Below are 19,058 nucleotides of genomic sequence, written 5' to 3' on the forward strand. Positions count from 1 at the left end.
ATTAAGACATCCCCCCCACCCCCTTGACAATGATGAAACTATCGTCACTGAATACTTATTCAGATAAGCTTCTGGCAATCCCTATTTGATTTTTAAATGTGAGAAAAAAATCTGCAGCAACCCTTAGTATTTGAAAACAACAGTGTTTTTCTTGATTTTGTTGCAAGGGACATTCAGTGACATCAGTGGGTTCTCCAGTGGGGAAATGGGTCACCTACAAGCTTGGCCAAACTCTGGCATTTCCGCTGAACACTGCATTTCAGAGCAATGCCCCTTTTGTACCACAACCCAGCTAAAAGTAAAATACTTCAATTGCTAAAGGGTAAAGGCGTATGGTCACAGGGGCGTGGAGCCAGTTCAAGAGTACCACAAAGGCCAAGAATGTAAGTGTCCTGATTCTCCATGCAGTAAATAATTCCCCCACAACAATCATTTGCCAATGATACCTGTGACACTTTTTCAAATTTCCAAATAGGCTAAAAAATTGTTGAAAAAAGTCTGCTTTAACCCATGTTTGTATGATGAAGTAATAGATTAAAAGAAACAAACTGTCTCTCTACATTAAATTCCACTCTCTGCGTTAAAACAAGACCACAGATTATATGATGGAGAAGGCACATTTAAACATGCTTTAAAAAGACCAAGGATGGAGGCATACAAAATATTTTAGAAACAGTAAGGAAGCAGATGTCCTCATTTTGCAGGCATACACTGGCTCTGCTACCAAGTAGTGAGAGGGAAGGCAAAGAAAAGGCTGATTTTAATTTAATTAACACAATTACATCATATTAAGTGGTTAACAGAATGGCTTTTCTATATATTTAATGTTTCCCCCCTTCTCTAAAGTTCAGCATAACAATTTGCAGCAACATTTAAAGAATCTTAAGACTTAAGCAGTTGCAACTAAGTCTTTAAAAACTATATTGATGTTCTTGCTGTAAAGAGATTGCATATTTATCTATTTGTTACGTTCGAAAATCTTTATTCCACAATTATAGGCATGCATACTTTTAAATGTATTTTTAAATCTTAAGATGTCTCATTATTAAGCTCCAAAAACTGATTGGAGTTGTTTGTGCAGAAACACTGATGCAAAGCAAAACATTCAAATCCTAGTCTTGGAAAGTTGGCAGAAATAAGAGCAGGCAGGTCTATTATGGTACAAATAATGAGTTCATTTAACTTGGGTTAATGGTTATATGAAAAATTATAGCTTCAGCCAAGAGAAGAAATAAATAGCCTCAGTACCCAAACAATTTCATACACTTTTCCAAAGGATTAATTAGTAGAAGCCAGTTTATGGCTAGTTCACATAGCTCTGAGACTATAACTCCTCAAGGTTAGAGAACAGAGAAGTGGGAGCTTATTTTATTTTGATTGATTTGTTTACATAGCAACCAACCAAGGCTAAAATAAAGTCAGTTCAATCCAGAGTTGAAACAAGGCTTCAGGTTAGGGTCTCTCTCTCTCTCTCTCTCTCTCTCTCTCTCCCTCCCTCCCTCCCTCCCTCCCTCTCCCTCTCCCTCTCCCTCTCCCTCTCCCTCTCCCTCTCCCTCTCCCTCTCTCCCTCTCTCTCTCTCTCTCCCTCTCTCTCTCTCCCTCTCTCTCTCTCCCTCCCTCCCTCCCCCTCCCTCCCTCCCTCCCTCCCTCTCTCTCTCTCTCTCTCTCTCTCTCTCTCTCTCTCTGTGAAAGAATAATTGCTACCCCAAACACAGTTAGGAAATACTTGTACAGGATCAACCAAAATGTCCAGCAATTACGTATAAGATTTGGGGTTCTTCTGCACTTTTCATCAAATTGGATGGGGGAGAGAATTGCAAAAGGGCAGAACAGAAACAGGAAGCTCTAATACAGAGCTGTCAAATTTGTAGCCTCCGGGCCAGGTGAGTTATGTGATGCCCATGCCTATGCCTGGTTTAGCGAAGGGGAAAAAAGTCTCAATAAGTCACGTGACGATGCTGTGACAATGTGAGTTTGACTCCTCTGCTCTAATAGATCCAATTTCACAGTCCCAAGAAGTGAGATTATCTAGCTGGTTCTTGCTACAAAGGTGCATGGAACACTGTTATCTTCCCACCAAAATGGTACCTATTAATCTACTTGCATTTGCATGCTTTCGAAGTGCTAAGTGGGCAGGAGCTGGGGCAAGTAATGGGAGGTCACATGCATGGAGCTCGGGTTTCAAACCCGGGCTGTCGACTCTCCAGCTGATAAGTTCAGCATCTTTAACTGCTGAGCCATTGTGCCCTCTTTGTTGCATAGTATGGCAAGATAAATACTCTAGGGCAGTATTTTTTAAACTTGGCAATGTTAAGATTTGTGCATTTCAATTCCCAGAATTCCCCACTCAGCATGCTGGCTGTGGAATTGTGGGAGGTGAAATCTCCACATCTTAAAAGTTGCCAAACAGCCTCCGGCCTTTTCGGCTTTGTAGATTGGCAAGGGAGAGGGAGGGGAAGAAGAGGGAATGGTTCCACTTGAGTGGCAGTCAAGCATGCACACAGCTCTTTTTGTGTGAGCAGTGGGCATATACACTGGCCATTTGCACGAATGGAATATGAGTACACGCATATGCATGTGCTCACCTACTGCTCCTGCAAGTGGGGATGGGCACACACTCACCCGCCATGAGGTGTAGAAAACTTACATAGTATTTTATGACTTTGGGACTTATTTATTTTCCCAAGAATCATCCATTCCTAGGGTTCAGATGCTACAATGCTGTTGAAAAAAGGAGCAAAGCATTTTCTTTCTTAAAAAAAAAGTAAACTAAAAGAATAAAAGGAATGCTCCCATAATCTTAAATCAGTGGCGGGTTTCAAAATTTTTTAGAACCTCTTCTTTAGGTGTGGCCTGCTTTGTGGGAGTGGCTTGCCGGCCATGTGACCGGGTGGGAGTGGCTTGCCAGTCATGTGACTGGGTGGGCATGGCCAACTTGTAAAATGTGGTGAAACTCACTTAACAACACTCTTGCTTAGCAACCAAAATGTTGGCTCAGGAACTCTGGAATTGAAGTGTGCAAGTCTTAAAGCTGTCAAGTTACAAGACCCTTGCACCCCTAATCCTTTAGAAAAAAAACCCCAGGAGTGTTCAAACTTGACAGCTTTAAGACTTGTGGACTTCAACTCCCAGAATTTCTCCTCTTGCTCTTCATCTTGTCCCATAGGAGTTACTCAAAAAACTGATTTGATTTTTGACTGGAATAATTTAAAGTGCCACTTTTTCCCATTTAAATCTGCCCACTCTTTAAATTGGAGACTTGGAGATGTTGCTCGTCTCTATGGCCTTTTCAGTTGTGGTCCCAAAGTTTTAAATTCCAATTTTGTAAGCTTGCTTACATTAATTTCACCAGCTGGGTGAATATGAGCCAGTCGCCAGACATTGCCTCTCACCTCACCTCGGAGGATTCTTGTTTGTGGGGAAAAATAGGATGAGGAACATGTATTAGGTATGTTCGCTGCCTTGCATTGTTTTAAAAAAGTAATAAAGGTACAATAAAAATAAATAAGTAAGTAAGTAAATTTCCTTAATGTTAGCCTCCTTTGGGATAGACATTTTCTAAATGATTAAATAATCCATTTATAAAATATTGTAACATTTTAGAAAATACTAATGTACCAACTCCATTATATTTTGCAGTCTACAAAATATGTGTACAAAATACCTCTTCTCAGATCATTAAAGCAGCCTTGGCTTTTTCACATGAAGACTTTGGAAGTTGCTCCTAGCTGTTTCTATATGTGTGTGTATGTATAGCCACTTTCCATTGCAGTTTTTTTTAAACCCAACTATTTATTTATCTTAAAAAGATATGGCTTAAACTCACTGAAAGTATTCTTGTCACACTTCCCCCCCTGCTTTCTTATCAGTTTCCCTTTAATAAGTGCACCTTCCTCCTCCAGCATTTAAGTCCCCTGCAATAAAGTTTGACTTCCAAAAGAAAGCTTTCTCCTCTCACTCATTCCTTTTTCTCAAAATCCAAAAAAAGGACAGCAAGGGCAAAGGTCTTGAAATTTGCCTGGTTCCCATGGACAGTGCTGGGACTCAGAACTTATTCAGGTTCTGGGAACAAACTATTCCTGACTGCTTTTAAAGCTTGTGCATATCTGGCAGCTACTCATCTTGGTTGTTTGGTATCTCGCAGTTTGTGGAAATCCATAGACCCATTTGTAATAAAGTCAAGAAGTTAGAACTGCCAATTTTGTAGGCACTAGTTAAATCAGAACAAATCAATTTATGCACAGATTCTTTAAAGGAACAGATTCTTAAGAAGGAAAACTCTCCTTGCTTCTGTTTTGAATATGAGTAGAACAGGGGTGTCAAACTGGATTTCTTTGAGGGCCGAATCAACATTGAAGTTGTCCTGCGCAGGCCAGATGGAAGCGGGGGAGATGGGACAGACAGAAGATGGGACGGATGCCTCCTGCAGTACTCTGCCAGCCAAAATGGGGCACGCAGGCCCTTGAGTTTGACACCCCTGGAGTACAGGATAGTAACATAGCTGGCAATTTCACTGAACGCTGTAAGTACTCGCAGACGTCACATGTGGGAAAGCCTATTAGAAGTGTGCAAAACTGATTCAGATGTTGGCTAAATGCAGTATCTCTCTGCCCTTAATTAAGCAGCTGGTCTTTTTTTAAGGTTTTCACAGGGTCTACTGCATCAGGAAACCCACCCATTAAAATTAATGTAACTTTTAAGGTAGCATCACCCGTTTTTTCCCCAAGATCACAGGGAATAAAGTCAAGCAACTTTAATGAGCGATAGAGAGAGGCTGAGATTGGGTGAGATTGCCAACACTTCATCTGGATGCTTTGCCAAAGTGCATTCAGACTTATGGATCCAAGGGGGTCCTCCCAATTACATACAGTCTCCAACTTTTTAAGTTTTGCCTCCCAAACCCATTATCCTAGCTTTTCCTTTCCAAGGGCTGATTAATCAACCTTTTATCATTTATATAGCACATCCAGATTAATGTAACCGAAAGTGATACACATGTTTTAAATAGCTTCTTTTATAAAAGTAAAATATCAATAAATGAGAAGATAGCTCAGGGTTGAAATGAGGGGTCCTTGGTGCTAATTATGATGTCACTTAGTTTGGGTAATGAAACATCTGCAAGAAAAAAAACCAAGCTCAGAGAGCATCAAGAACCCCTGAAAAGTAAAATAAAATAAACTCCTAGTTTCTGATCCAGTTAAGATTTGGCTATAGTGTACTGGAAATCAGTGGATTATATAAGGGATGATTCCTGGGCCACTATACAAATATCCAATTTTTCGTGGTGATGTTAAGTTTTTTCAAAGCTATTATAAGTGTAGATTTAACAGACCTGTGATGTGGATGAATTTTTAAGGATGGGATACCTATGATGCAGAGGTGGTATTTAGCCAGTTCTCTCCGGTTTGGGGAAACCAGTAGCGTCAGCTGCGGTAGGCTCCGCCCAGCTTCCCCAACGTAATGCACGAGCACGGCGCATGCACAGAAGGCGCTCACATTTGCAAACTGATAGGGAAGGTAAGTGAAACCCACTGCTGCTGTGATGAGATACACACACAAACAGACACACACATGCACACACACACAAATTTTAAAGGCAAGCATTTTGAACATTTTTTCCAATTTTCCTTTAGTAAGGAATAACAAAGCATGTGCGCATTTGTTCAGATTTCTTTTCTTATCCCTCCCAAATAAACCAGAGAGGAAGCACAGGTAGGTGAGCTAAATCTATTTTATTGTAAAATCACATTAACAAAAACTTGCAGATCTGAAAGTACATATTTCCACAGCTTTTAAGTTCCTGCTCAGTTGGGGTTGGTCCTTCCTAAGTTTATTTCTCTGACTGTTAAGTTTTTGGGGGCTTCTTTCTTTCTGGTCCTAGACACCATCTCTTTCTTTTGTCCTCCCAAGATTGTCCACACATTCAATTGTAGCATTGGTTAAGTTGGAAATGACCACAGAATGGTACAAGCTAAAGCGAAGATAGACTCTCGAAAAGAGCATATGAAAATGATAAAGATGTCACAAAAAAACAAAAATAAAGTGATAAGCTGTTAGAGAAGAACAGCAGTTTTGAGATTAATCTATCAAATCACTTTGCTATATTGCAAGATTTGGAAGAAGTGAACATTACAGATCAAAATGAACAAAGAGGCAAAAACATCCTTGAATCTGCTACATCTATAGCACCACTGGAAAAACACTTTATACAGGCAAAAATCTCTGATGAAACTATTGATTTAATGAAAAAATGATGGGCAATGAAGAATAGTGGAAGTTTCACTAATAAACTGGAATACGTTTAACTTTGCAAGACCATAAGAAAACATATCCAAGAAGAAATGCGGCAGTTTAATGTGAAGTTTATGAAAAAGGCAACTGAAGAAAACAAAGGGATTAATAGAGCAAAATGCAAGCTTATAAATACAAGAAAGAAGGTTTTTGCATGAAGATGGCTCTGGGTGTAGAATGAGACAGGAAATGTTAGAAATAATTTAAAAAATTCTATTCAGAGCTATAGAAAGATCAAGATCATTCAAAAGTAATAACACCCATGAAAGAAGAAATACCAGATACCCTAGTGGAGGAAGTATCAAGTGCCATAAAATCATTGAAAAATTGCAAAGCTTCAGGAAATGACCATGTTATAGTTGAAATGCTGAAAGCTGGTAGTCACAATTTACATCAGCAAACCTATACTCGAGATGCCTCAGAGAAGAAAAAATACCCGACACATAAAACAATGCTGAAGTGATTTTTATACACAAGAAAGGGGCCCAAGATGATGTAAAGAACTATCACCCAATAAGCCTTATTTCAGTCATCTACAAGGTTTTCACCAGGATAATAATGAAAAGAATATTGAGAACATTAAATGATGCACAGCCAAAGGAGCAAGCAGTGTTCAGAAGTGGCTACAGCACAACGCATCACATCCAGGTTGTTCAGCAAGTCATTGAAAAGCACAACAAGTATACTATGCCTCTGTGCATGGCTTTCATTGACTATGAAAAGGTGTTTGACTCAGTATTCCATTATTAATTAATGCATTACTCAACCAAGGCATAGACACTGCTTATATAAACTTACTACAATCAATATATGAAAACAGAATGGCGACAATTTGGCTTAACGTGGAGATCAACATAGAATGAGGTATACAACAAGGCAATACAATATCACCTACTATTTTCTCAGCCTGCCTTGAAGAAGCATTTTGCAAACTAGATTAGGCAAAAGATGGAATAAAAATCAATGGCGCCTATTTAAATCACTTAAGATTTGCAGATGACATTGTTCTCTTCTCATAAGACCCAGAGGAGCTGCACAGACACATAAAAAAGTTGCACAAACCAGGAGAACCATTCAGCTATATATATATAATCTATCTATATCTATATCTATATCTATATCTATATCTATATCTATATCTATATCTATATCTATATCTATATCTATATCTATATCTATATCTATATCTATATCTATATCTATATCTATATCTATATCTATATCTATATCTATATCTATATCTATATCTATATCTATATCATCTCTCTGTCCGTCCATCCATCCATCCATCCATCCATCCATCCATCCATCCATCATCCATATCTATCTATCTATCTATCTATCTATCTATCTATCTATCTATCTATCTATCTATCTATCTATCTATCTATCTATCTGTATGGAAAAGAACTCGATGTAGTAGACCACTAATCTACCTTGGGCAATGGATCTCAATGGTAGATGATACAATAAAGGAAATTGAATGGCATGTTAAATATGTTTGGCAGACATTTGGCAAGCTATGCATAATTTTCAAGAACAACCTCCCCTTATGCTTGAAGAGAAAAGTTTTCGATCAGTGTGCGCTACTTGCTTTAACACACGTCTGTGGAAACATGGACACTAATGTCACAATCAATACAATTGTGCCATTTGTATTGTGCTACAAGTGCCACAAAGAGCGATACATGCTCGGCATCACAAGACAAGATAGAAAGACCTGCACATGGATTAGAGAACAAATAAAAGTATACAATATCATCAAGAAAGTATAAGAATTGAAATGGAAATGGCTGCTCCCCTCTGGGAGGAGGTTTCGAAGCATTTCTCGCAGGACTACCAGATTCTGTAACAGCTTTGTTCCCTAGGCATCTGTCTGATGTGATTTGTTTCTCTTGACAAGTCCATGTGTACATCTGAGCTTGACTGTATTGTTTCTCCGTGTCATATAATATATGTGGGTATATGCATAATTTTGCATTTATTTATTTATTTATTTATTTATTTATTTATTTATTTTTGTCATGTTTATGTAAGATATATTGGAGGTGGTGACACTTTGAGAGCTGCATAGAATGAAATTTCATTTTAATGAATGCTGATTAGTGAACATTCAAAGTGATAATGAAGTTACTATTCTATTCTATTCTATTCTATTCTACTCTACTCTACTCTACTCTACTCTACTCTACTCTACTCTATCTACTCTACCCTACCCTATCCTACCCTACCCTACCCTACCCTACCCTACTCTACCCTACCCAACTTTATTCTATCCTATCCTACCAAGAAGAACTGATGGCAGGTGGATCAAGGCAGTCATAGAATGGATCCCACTTGATAAAATACACCCACAAAAGAGACCTAAAACAAGATGGATCAATGACATCAGCAATTATTGTGGGCCCAATTGGCAAAGGAAAGCTCAGGACCACATTGGTTGGAAACATACAGAAGAGGCCAGAACACACACAACTCAGAAGCTCTTTGCACTTCCTATAAACATTTCACCCAAGAACCTTCCAGCATCCTTTGTGATGTTTGGATACCACTGCCTGTCAGTGACTGTTTGGAGGCAAGGAAAGAAATGGAAAAGAACTCAAACTTCAACAGCAAAGAGGCAAGAAAAGTCAGTTGGTGATCCGAGCATTTTAGCCCAGGTGGGCAGAAATGCTTCAGATCCTTCAAAGGAAGTATGTCTTAATGAACACTCTATAACAGAGGCAGGGAAATGCTTCCAGTGCTTTCGAAGGTTTTTAGAAGTTTTGGCTTCCTTGATCTCATCCAGCTGTGTGGGGCTTGAACTTCTTTCTCAAATTCATCCTTGGTCTTTCTCTACCATTTCACCAATTAACTAAAAGCTGCATCCCTACCTTCAAAAATGTTCTTCTCTGTGCTCGAGGATAAATACATATTATAAATGTATAATATTATATTAAGCATAAATATTCATGCAAGGGAATAGATATCTGAGCTTAGAGGAGCTTTGCTTTCTGAGCCCAATGATCACAGCATTCATCTTTCTGTTATAATATCTGTATCTCACATTTTTACTGTCTTGGTTGGTTCCCTTCTCCATAATGATTAATGGACGAGATGACCATTCAAATCTTATTTCAGCACTGTCACTCTTGGCATTTAGAACACCTGGAAAGATACATCTCTTTCAGCAATCATTTAATTGTTAATTTTGGCGTTAATTTTAATTGTTTTACACTGTTTAGGTATAGAAAAATGGGATATAAATTGAATAAATAAATAGGGTCAGGGTGTGAAGTGCATAGGGCTGCCTTATAGCTACCCGGGTTTCTCTGAAAATAAGGCAGAATCTTATTTTCTTTTGACTATCAAAATAAGCTCTTGGTTTTATTTTCAGGGAGTTCTTATTATTTTTGTGGTGCAGGAGGCAGTGAGTGTGGTCACCTCATGGCTGCTGCTGTGTTGCAATATTTGCAGGGAAGGCTTATTTTTTGGGGGGGGGCTTATTTTAGTGCATGTGCTCAAAAGCCCGATTGGGCTTATTATCTGGGGAGGTCTTATTTTTGGGGAAACAGGGTACTTCTGTCCCATCACTTCTCAACAGCATCTTCTGCTTAGGGACAGGGCCACTCGCTATTCACTTATGGAATAGAAGGCACCACATTCTGTTTTTATATTTACCGTATAACAATGCAACTTCTTCTAGTCTTTCAGATGGCTTGCAATAAAGATTAAAGATCTGCGCCTTATTCTAGGAGCTGGGAAAAAGGAATATGACTTGGAAGTTTTGGATGCTGCTGCTGCTGTTTCATTGAGGGCTTCACTTTAATCTTTTGAATGGTTCCATTTAGGAAATTATAAGCCAAGTCACCAACGTAGGAGGGTGGGTGTGGACAAGGATGTTAACAGAACAAAGTCAGCCAACAGACTTGTGCAATTGTGTCTAAGAATAGAGCTACCTGCGTCATGTAAACATGTGGTGTGTATTTCTAGCACTTCTGACTTGGTACAGAAATCAAAGTGAGGAAATTTGGTCACCATCAAACACATTAAACCAAAGAGTGAAACCGATTCCAAGAATTTGCATCCCAAGTGCTGGGAATTGAAGTCAACGTCTTGGTGGCGTGATGAGCAGTGCTAGCCAGACCTACCCGACTAAAAACAGAGCCGCTCCCTGCCACATAGCAAGGCAAATTATCAGGAGAAGATGCAGATCTGTAATAAAGGATATTTTGGGAAATGTTTAAAACGGAGCTGGTGAAATAAAAGTCTACATGGATTTCAGAGATGCAAGCTCCAAACACAGGTTAGAGAGGCAGGAGGCTAATTATAACTCAATTTGGTAAGTTAGCCACAATACTAACTGGTAAAAATATATTTTAGAGATGTGCTCTATGTTTCCTCCATGCACGCTTGGTATTCCTAAGGAGCATCTATACATAGAATTTTATGGGCCATATGTTCTCACGCAATGTGTGACATTTCCGCAAGACCTTCACTTTGTATTAGCCGGGCATCTAGTCACGTAGCTGGCTTTGCAACTGGACAGCACAATTTACGTGACTAATTATTGTTATATTGTCTTCAGAAGACGGCTGCATTCACACAGAGAGAGAGCTTAACAATGGTCTTTCCCAGGAATGGGCTTAGTATTTCTTTTATATTGTTTGAATAGGATTGCAGAAAGGGAATACAGAGGTAGTCCTCAATTTACAACCACAGTTGACCTCCACATTTCTGTTGCTAAGCAAGACAGTCATTAAGTGAATTTTCCTCCATTTAACGACATTTCTTGCTACAGTTCTTAAGTGAATCACTGCAGTTGCTAAGTTAGTAATCTGGTTGTTAAATGAATCTGGTTTCTCCATTAACTTTGCTCCTCAGAAGGTCACAAAAAGTGATCACATGACCCGGAGACACGGCGACCATCATAAATATGAGTCAGTTGCCAAGCACTGAATTTTGATCATGTGACTATGGGACTGTTACAACAGTCATAAGTGTGAAAAACACTCACAAGTCCCTTTTTCAGTGCCGTTGTAACTTCAAATGGACACTAAATGAACTGTTGTAAGTCAAGCACTACCTATATACGCTTATGCTTTTAGCAATTTCTTCCTAATTTACTTCAATAGAGTTCTGAGACTTCAGCATTTAATATTTTAAATCAACCGCTGATATCTAAACAAAGCAAAACTTGCAGTTGGAGGATATATTTTATAAAACCTAAACAACCCTGGGAGCTGTTGGGTTCTCCTCTGAGAGAAAGTGCAGCCTGATGTGACCAGAATGAAAATTAAATTTTAGGTTGACCATTTTTTAAACCCCAGTCCTATGATCAGCTAAGAAGACTATGTGTGTGTGTGTGTGTGTGTGTGTGTATGTGTGTGTGTGCATATATATGTATGTATGTTTGTATGTATGTATGTATGTTGTATTTGTGCTGATAAATAAATAAAGGGAGACTAGTATAGATCTATTTCAAGCTATTTAGCTCTCATCAGCTAGCCATACCCTTACTGGGATTCGAACTAGGGCTGTATTACATATTAGGCAGATGTGTTAACCACTAAGCCACAGGCTCTCCTCCTTTATCAGCTGAGCCAGGGAAATAGGTGTGTAATTAGTGTCACAACCCCTGGTATGCCCAAATATGGGAGGAAGCTCACTGCTTTCATTCTCACTGCTATTGGCTCGTCACAAGAGACCATCCAGAAAGAAACCCAATATTTTTACTGTTGCCTTTGTTACATTTGTGTTGTATTTGTGCTGATAAATAAATAAAGGTTTCTGTCTGGATGGTCTCTTGTGACAAGCCGATAGACAGAAAATGGAAGCAGTGAGCTTCCTCCCATATTTGGGCATACCAGGGGTTGTGACACTAATTACACACACACACACACACACACACACACACACACATATTAGATTTTTACAACCCCCGGTATGCCCAAATATGGGAGGAAGTTCACTACTTTGTGCGTAATGGAATGTATGGATGACTTTGGAGAATGAAAGGGAGAGAGGTTGCCTAGGAAACAATCAGACAAGAGAGGCAGGACTATTCAGTGGCCTAACAGTCAAGAGATGGAAACTTAGGGAGAACACAGTCTAATGGACCAAACAATTAAAAGTGGTGGAGGGAAGTTTGTACTTTCCGACTTGCAAGATTCTGCTAATGTAGCCTTACAATGAAGTAAGCTCATCTGGTCATGTTTCCTGTCTGTTTACCTAGGAGGACTGACATTGTGGCATAATGCACCATTTGGGCTAATTTGAAGGTATAAACAAACAGATCAACAAATGAGAGTTTTAGTTGTATATGGATACTTTTGTTAGGTGGCTGATGGGAACACAAGTTTTGATCAATATGTTTTATTGGTGTCCCCCTCCCCATCCAAATTAAGCTTTCCACAAAATGACCTGCAAGATCACTTGAAGCTGATTTATGTACCTGAGTCCTATATGGACTGACGACTAGTAAATTGAAATACTTGCCTGGCTTTCTGGAATCTCTGACCAATCATCAGGGGTTAATTGAGTGGATCCATATGTAACTTAAGTGATTCTTCCATAGTGGAATTATTTACCTACTAGCTGATAACCTGGCATTGCTTGGAACCAATCCCCCTTGCTTTTTTTTTAAAGCAACAATCGCCCTTACTAGAGGGAGCCCCCTTGTAGAGTACAGTGAAGCCGTTAGCATGGCAACTCCACTACGCTGTACAGTAAAAACCATTTTAAGGCACAACAGGCGGTATCTTAACAGAACTTGAATCCAAAATGCACTTATCACTGTCAAAAGTACTGTGATTTGACACTATAGATATTATTCATTCTTTTTCATTTCAACAGCCCAGGCGTTCCAGAGTTATGCTGGAACACACACACCTAGACACACCTAGACACCCACACCTAGAGGAATGTTAGGGGTGTCTCCCCCTCCATGGTATTTTTTTCCAGAGAGTCATCTGTATACCAAGTTTGGTTGAAATTGCTTGAGGCGTTTTATGCTGATTTATGCTGGAACGCACGCACGCACGCACGCACACACACACACACACACACACACACACACACACACAGAGCCATTATATATATATATATATAGATTTACTGTATAAACTTTCTAACTTAAGTGATTTCGCCATAGTGGAATTATTTACCTATTTACTATATAAACTTTCTATCCTCCAACTGTTTCATGGAATAATCATTAGCATTTTTAGAGCATTGCCAAATTAGGGCTTCAATCTTTAGAGGAAATTGAGCCCATTGCATATTTATTAATATTATCATGGGGGGATGGTGATGATGGTGATATTCTCTTTCTCTTGCAACAGATCTATCCTATTTTCACAAAACATGCAGGTGAGAAAAGCCTAAGGTAGGCATAATGGGGAATATTCAGTGACACTATCAACTCATGCTAAATTCACATTCCCAATGGACTGACTGATAATGTTCTTAGACAGCCTTTTATCTGATAAAGCCTACATTTATTTAGCTTCAGTAAGGGTTAAATATCATATGTAGTCAGTTCTACTGCAGGATGATGCTGACACTTTTTTTGTGCTTATCAGAGTGCATAAACATTGAGTGGTGTTATGACCTAGAGGTGGAGCTCTTGCCTCACAATCAGGAGGCTATGAGTTCGATCCTAGGTAGAGGCAGATATTTCTCTCTGGGCATACTGAGAATATATCTGCTGCAAACTCCACATTGGCGATAGGAAGGGCATCTGGCCAGTAAACACTCAGCTCCATTCAATTGCCCAGACTCCAAGTCTCAAGGGATTATGGGGTCATTAAATGTCAGAGTGCATAAACATTATTAAAATGCTCCTCTCAAAGCGCGTACATTGCGAGAGCTGGTTATTAGATTAGAAAGCAACAAATTAATAAGCAATGAATCCATTTTATTCATTTAGCCAACAAACAAAACAAAAAGGAAACGAAGAGTCAAACACAAATAAGCACACTTAAACCTGACTAAGGGTCCTTTGCCAAAGCTTTGAAGCTAGATAAGAAAATTTTGCAACACTATATTGGAGGTTGTATAAAAAAAACTTTATTTTTGAGCAGAAAACCAACATAGGCATTGATTGTTCTTACTAGATTAATAAGAAGTTCTGGAAGAATTAACAGATACAACTTGCTCTTCCTTCACAAAAGCTTAAATTGCCTATATACTGTATATATTATATTGCATATATACTGTATGTATGTATATGTGTGTGTGTGTGTGTATGTGTATGTGTATGTGTATGTGTATGTATGTATGTATGTATGAAGTAGTGATATATATATATATATATATATATATATTCCTCCTTTGAAAACAGTGTCCTTCTTGGATTCTTATTGCTTCAATCTTCTTCTACATAAATCTTACCAATCAAATCTCAGCAGGGCTTTTTTGAGAGATTAACTGCTTCCAGAAGCCTGACAAATTACCAGGAGAACAGGCAAATTACAGGCTGTTAGTTTGATGTGATTAATCTGACATTTGGCTAGACTGATGAACATTCATTCAAAGCTTAGACACGTAAAAGAGTTATGCATCCCTTTTGAATCCAGTTCCATGTGGAATGTTTTATAACTAAATGTCTTATTTTCATTGGAAAAAAACCTTTTAGCTTGGATATAGCAAGCTGGTAAATTTTAAAATGCAGCTGAAACTGGTGGCTCCTATGATTTATTATATTTTAAAATGCAACTCCAGGGGTGGGATTCTACCAGTTTGGCCCAGTTCATGCAAACCTGTAGCTCCGAAGATCAGCTGTGAGCCAACCAGTTTGCTCCGACCTTCAGGTGGGCCCAGCCACCTGCCCCTGGGCTATACTCACCTATGTTTCTTTGTTTTTTTAGGCCAGCTGATAGGCGTGGCAAAGTGGATTTCTGAACCTCAGCTATTCTCCTGTGGACTGTGCACACATGCACAGAGCGTGCCAGGCATGTCAGGTGCATATTCGTGCACAAAGCATGCACTCAGCAAACTGGTTGTTAAACCGGTAGGATCCCACTCCTGTGAACTCTTAATGTCTTGCGTCAATTTCCCCAGACATGACTACAGCTTTGTACAAGAGAGGAAAAAGAAGAATGAGATCTTTTTGGATGAAATCAGTTGCCTGCTTACAGTGGTGTATTAACCATTAAGCAGACTAAGCACGTGCTTAGGGCACCAGGCCCAAAGTTGACAAAGAAAGAAAAAAACGAAGATTTGTACAGTATGTACAAAGGAGGGGGGCACCAAGATTTGTCAGTGCTTAGGGCACCCAGTGAGCCTTAATCTGCCAGTTCCTGCTTGGCATCCTGGAATATTTAAAGATATATAGGTACTTTTAGTAGACTGGGATCCGGCAATCCCTTTCTCACCACACATTTGTGGAAACTTGATCTCTGTGAAACAATATTTCCAATATAGAATGTAAAGTCTTCCTGGGGATCCCACCATGGCCCAAATGCAGGAAAAATCTAAGAAGAGATGTTTATAAAGAGTTTGGGTTATCTAATTCTTTTGACTTGAGCAGAAGCAATTTGATTTCTACCAGCCTCCCCAAATATCCTCTTTTAAGTAATGTTTCCTCTCACAGGACCCATTCTGCTGACTGTTAAAAGACTGGACCTCCTAGGCTCTAAGCAGCTACCGAGTTTGAGACATTCACCATGGGAGGGCGGTGTTTAGCCATTGGAGGTCTTTTTCTTACATGGGGCCTGAGGAATAGATTTCAACTTTGCCAGTTGCTAAGGACATTTTCTGCAAGTCAAACAGTGGATTCTATGAAGTGCCTTCTGCACCTTCCTTTGATCCTAGAGTTGCTTCAGCATTATTTACTTTTCATGCTTAAGAGAAGATTAAGCATTTGGCCACACTTGGAACACTGCATTCGGTTTTGGTCGCCACGATGTAGAAAAGATGTGGAGACTTTAGAAAGAGTGCAGAGAAGAGCAACAAAGATGATTAGGGGACTGGAGACTAAAACATATGAAGAACGGTTGCAGGAACTGGGTATGTCTAGTTTAATGAAAAGAAGGACTAGGGGAGACATGATAGCAGTGTTCCAATATCTCAGGGGCTGCCACAAACGAGAGGGAGTCAAACTATTCTCCAAGGCACCTGAGAGTAGAATAAGAAGCAATGAGTGGAAACTAATCAAGGACAAAAGCAACTTAGAACTGAGAAGAAGTTTCCTGACAGTTAGAACAATTAATCAGTGGAGCAGCTTGCCTCCAGAAGTTGTGAATGCCCCAACACTGGAAGTCTTTAAGAAGATGTTGGATAGCCATTTGTCTGAAACGGTATAGGGTTTCCTGCCTAGGCAGGGGGTTCGACTAGAAGACCTCCAATGTCCCTTCCAACTCTGCTATTGTATTGTATAAGATCCAGTCTCTGGCCTCCAGAAATACTCTGGATGGACTATCTGGATCAAGAAGGAATGGAGAGGTATCAGAAGTAGAATAGAATAGAATAGTCGAAAGGGAACTTTTAGGTCTTCTAGTCCAACCCCCTGCTTAGGCAGGAAACCCTACACTACTTCAGACAAATGGCTATCCAACATCTTCATAAAGACTTCCAGTGTTGGGGCATTTACAACTTCTGGAGGCAAATTGTTCCACTGATTAATTGTTCTCCGTATCAGAAAATGTCTTAGTTATAGGTTGCTTCTTTCCTTGATTTGTTTCAAATTTTTTCCTCCAGGTTTTGAAGCTAATTAAATAAAGCAGCAGGGACACATGAGGCTTGATCTACTATGACAAGAGCAGAACATGTGTGTGTGAGAGAGACTCCTAACAGCAAAATGGAGATGGGATTGAAGTCTGCTGAACCTTAGTTCTCTTAATTCAGCTTTTGTCAACTTAGCTCTAGCCAAAATTAGCTGAGAGTTGTTGAAGTTGAGGTTTCTAACATATTTGGAGATGACTAGGTGGTGGAAGCTACTTTAATGACTTGCCTCAGACATTTTCTTACTTGTTCTTTACAAAGTTCTGATATCAAAGCTAGATACTTTTGAGTTTTTGAACACAGGAATAAAGGCTGATATAATGTGCGCCTGCAGGAGAGGGAAATATCAGGATCTTTTTTACACTTGCTCCTTCTAGTTAAAAGGAATTCTTTTTCCCTTTGTATACAAATAATACGGATCTTAAGTCATAATCTTATACATCTTCTCTAATCATAGTAGATTGAAAAAATATTGAAGAACACCATTGTTTTCTCTTTTCAATTTCTTCACTTCACTCCACTCCACTTCAGTTCTTCTACCTACTTTTGATTTGTTTGCAGATCTTGGCCTAGCCGGTTTATAATTTGTTTTGATCTTTGTACTTCCCCCTAGAAGGATGTGGTACAGTTCAAAATAGCAGATCAGTAAACACAATAATAGACGTTTGGTAGACCCAGTTTCAGAGGTGTTTTTGTAAGGAGAAGGTAGCAAATAAATGAGGAATGAGGAAATGGCAACAGGAAAAGCCAAGTCAGCTTGTCTTGTGTTCTTAAGGTGAAATTGTTTCACAGGGAAGTGTGACCCTTCCCATATGGCTTTTCCCAGACGTCAAAGCTGCTGAGAACATTTCAATACCAAGGCATTTTAATGATGATCCCTTAGGGCCAGCAGCCCCATAATTCTCTTCTAACAAGTGCACGGGAACATAATGTTCTTCTCAGTCTACATGTGAGCAGAAGGCGGGGGCGTTGGGGGGAGGTAACCTTGGCCCTGTGGGAAAACATTGCTTTTCTAGGATACGACATTTAAACAATGCCAGATCATGGAAGTGTAGATTCAGAGATGCTGTCTGTGTGTAATGTCCTTTCTGTACAATTGTACTGTTTCTATTCTTTATTTGTTGTGGTAAACTCTTAAGGAGATGTATGAAAGAAGTAATTTGATGACTGGAAATAAATTTATATGTATATGTTTCAGCCAAGAGCCCTAAGCAAAGAAAAGAAAACATCTAATTCAGCTTAATTCAGAACACGTCAAGGTAATCTTAATTGCAGATTAAATACTAGTGGCAACCATTGGAATTCTCACAAAGACAACACTAGCAGATAAGGCAGAAATAAATCAAATACTAGCTTGATTAATCTATCATAGAAGGAAATTTCTACTAAAAAACTTCCAGTGGCTAATCTTTCATAGAATAATTGGTAGGTATCAGGGTGTTGAAGTGAATGTACGTGTATTAGTCAAAGATTTTGCCAAAGTAACATTTGCAGAAACTGATAAAATGTTTTTAAATAAAAAATCATGTCTGGTTCCTCATTTTCTTTGTACATTCCCAGAAATGACAATTCTTCTTTAAGTGATAAGTTAAGCAAACAAATAGCTAAAATTATAGAGACAGAAATTCCAAATTGATATGTATGGTAAACATATTCATTAATTAATTTAATTTTGTTGCTGTATGGCTTCAATTGATTGTGGTAGGTCCCAATGTTTAGTTTTTCTCAAAAGTTCTGGGAATGGCATTCAGCTCTTATTTAAATTAGTTTTGTAGGTCACTTTTCAAACTAAAGAAAGTAACTAACAACAAAGAAAAATAACATTTGGCACGATTATGATTATTATGCAGGGTTGCACAGTCAGGCTGAAATTTAGACTACACTTAGCATTTTTATCTAGCTATCAAGTCTTCTCAAAGACCCTGGGAGAAGCAGATTTAATATTATTAATATTAAATGTATCATTGCAAGAGGCAAACTGTTTTCATTATTATGCATCCAGCAATGTGAAATCACAGTTCTTTGGCTGGTGTTGGCCTTCATATGCATTGAGTTCTTCCTAA

This window comes from Thamnophis elegans, chromosome 2, assembly GCF_009769535.1.
Source record: "Thamnophis elegans isolate rThaEle1 chromosome 2, rThaEle1.pri, whole genome shotgun sequence".
NCBI classification, from domain to species: Eukaryota; Metazoa; Chordata; class Lepidosauria; order Squamata; family Colubridae; genus Thamnophis; species Thamnophis elegans.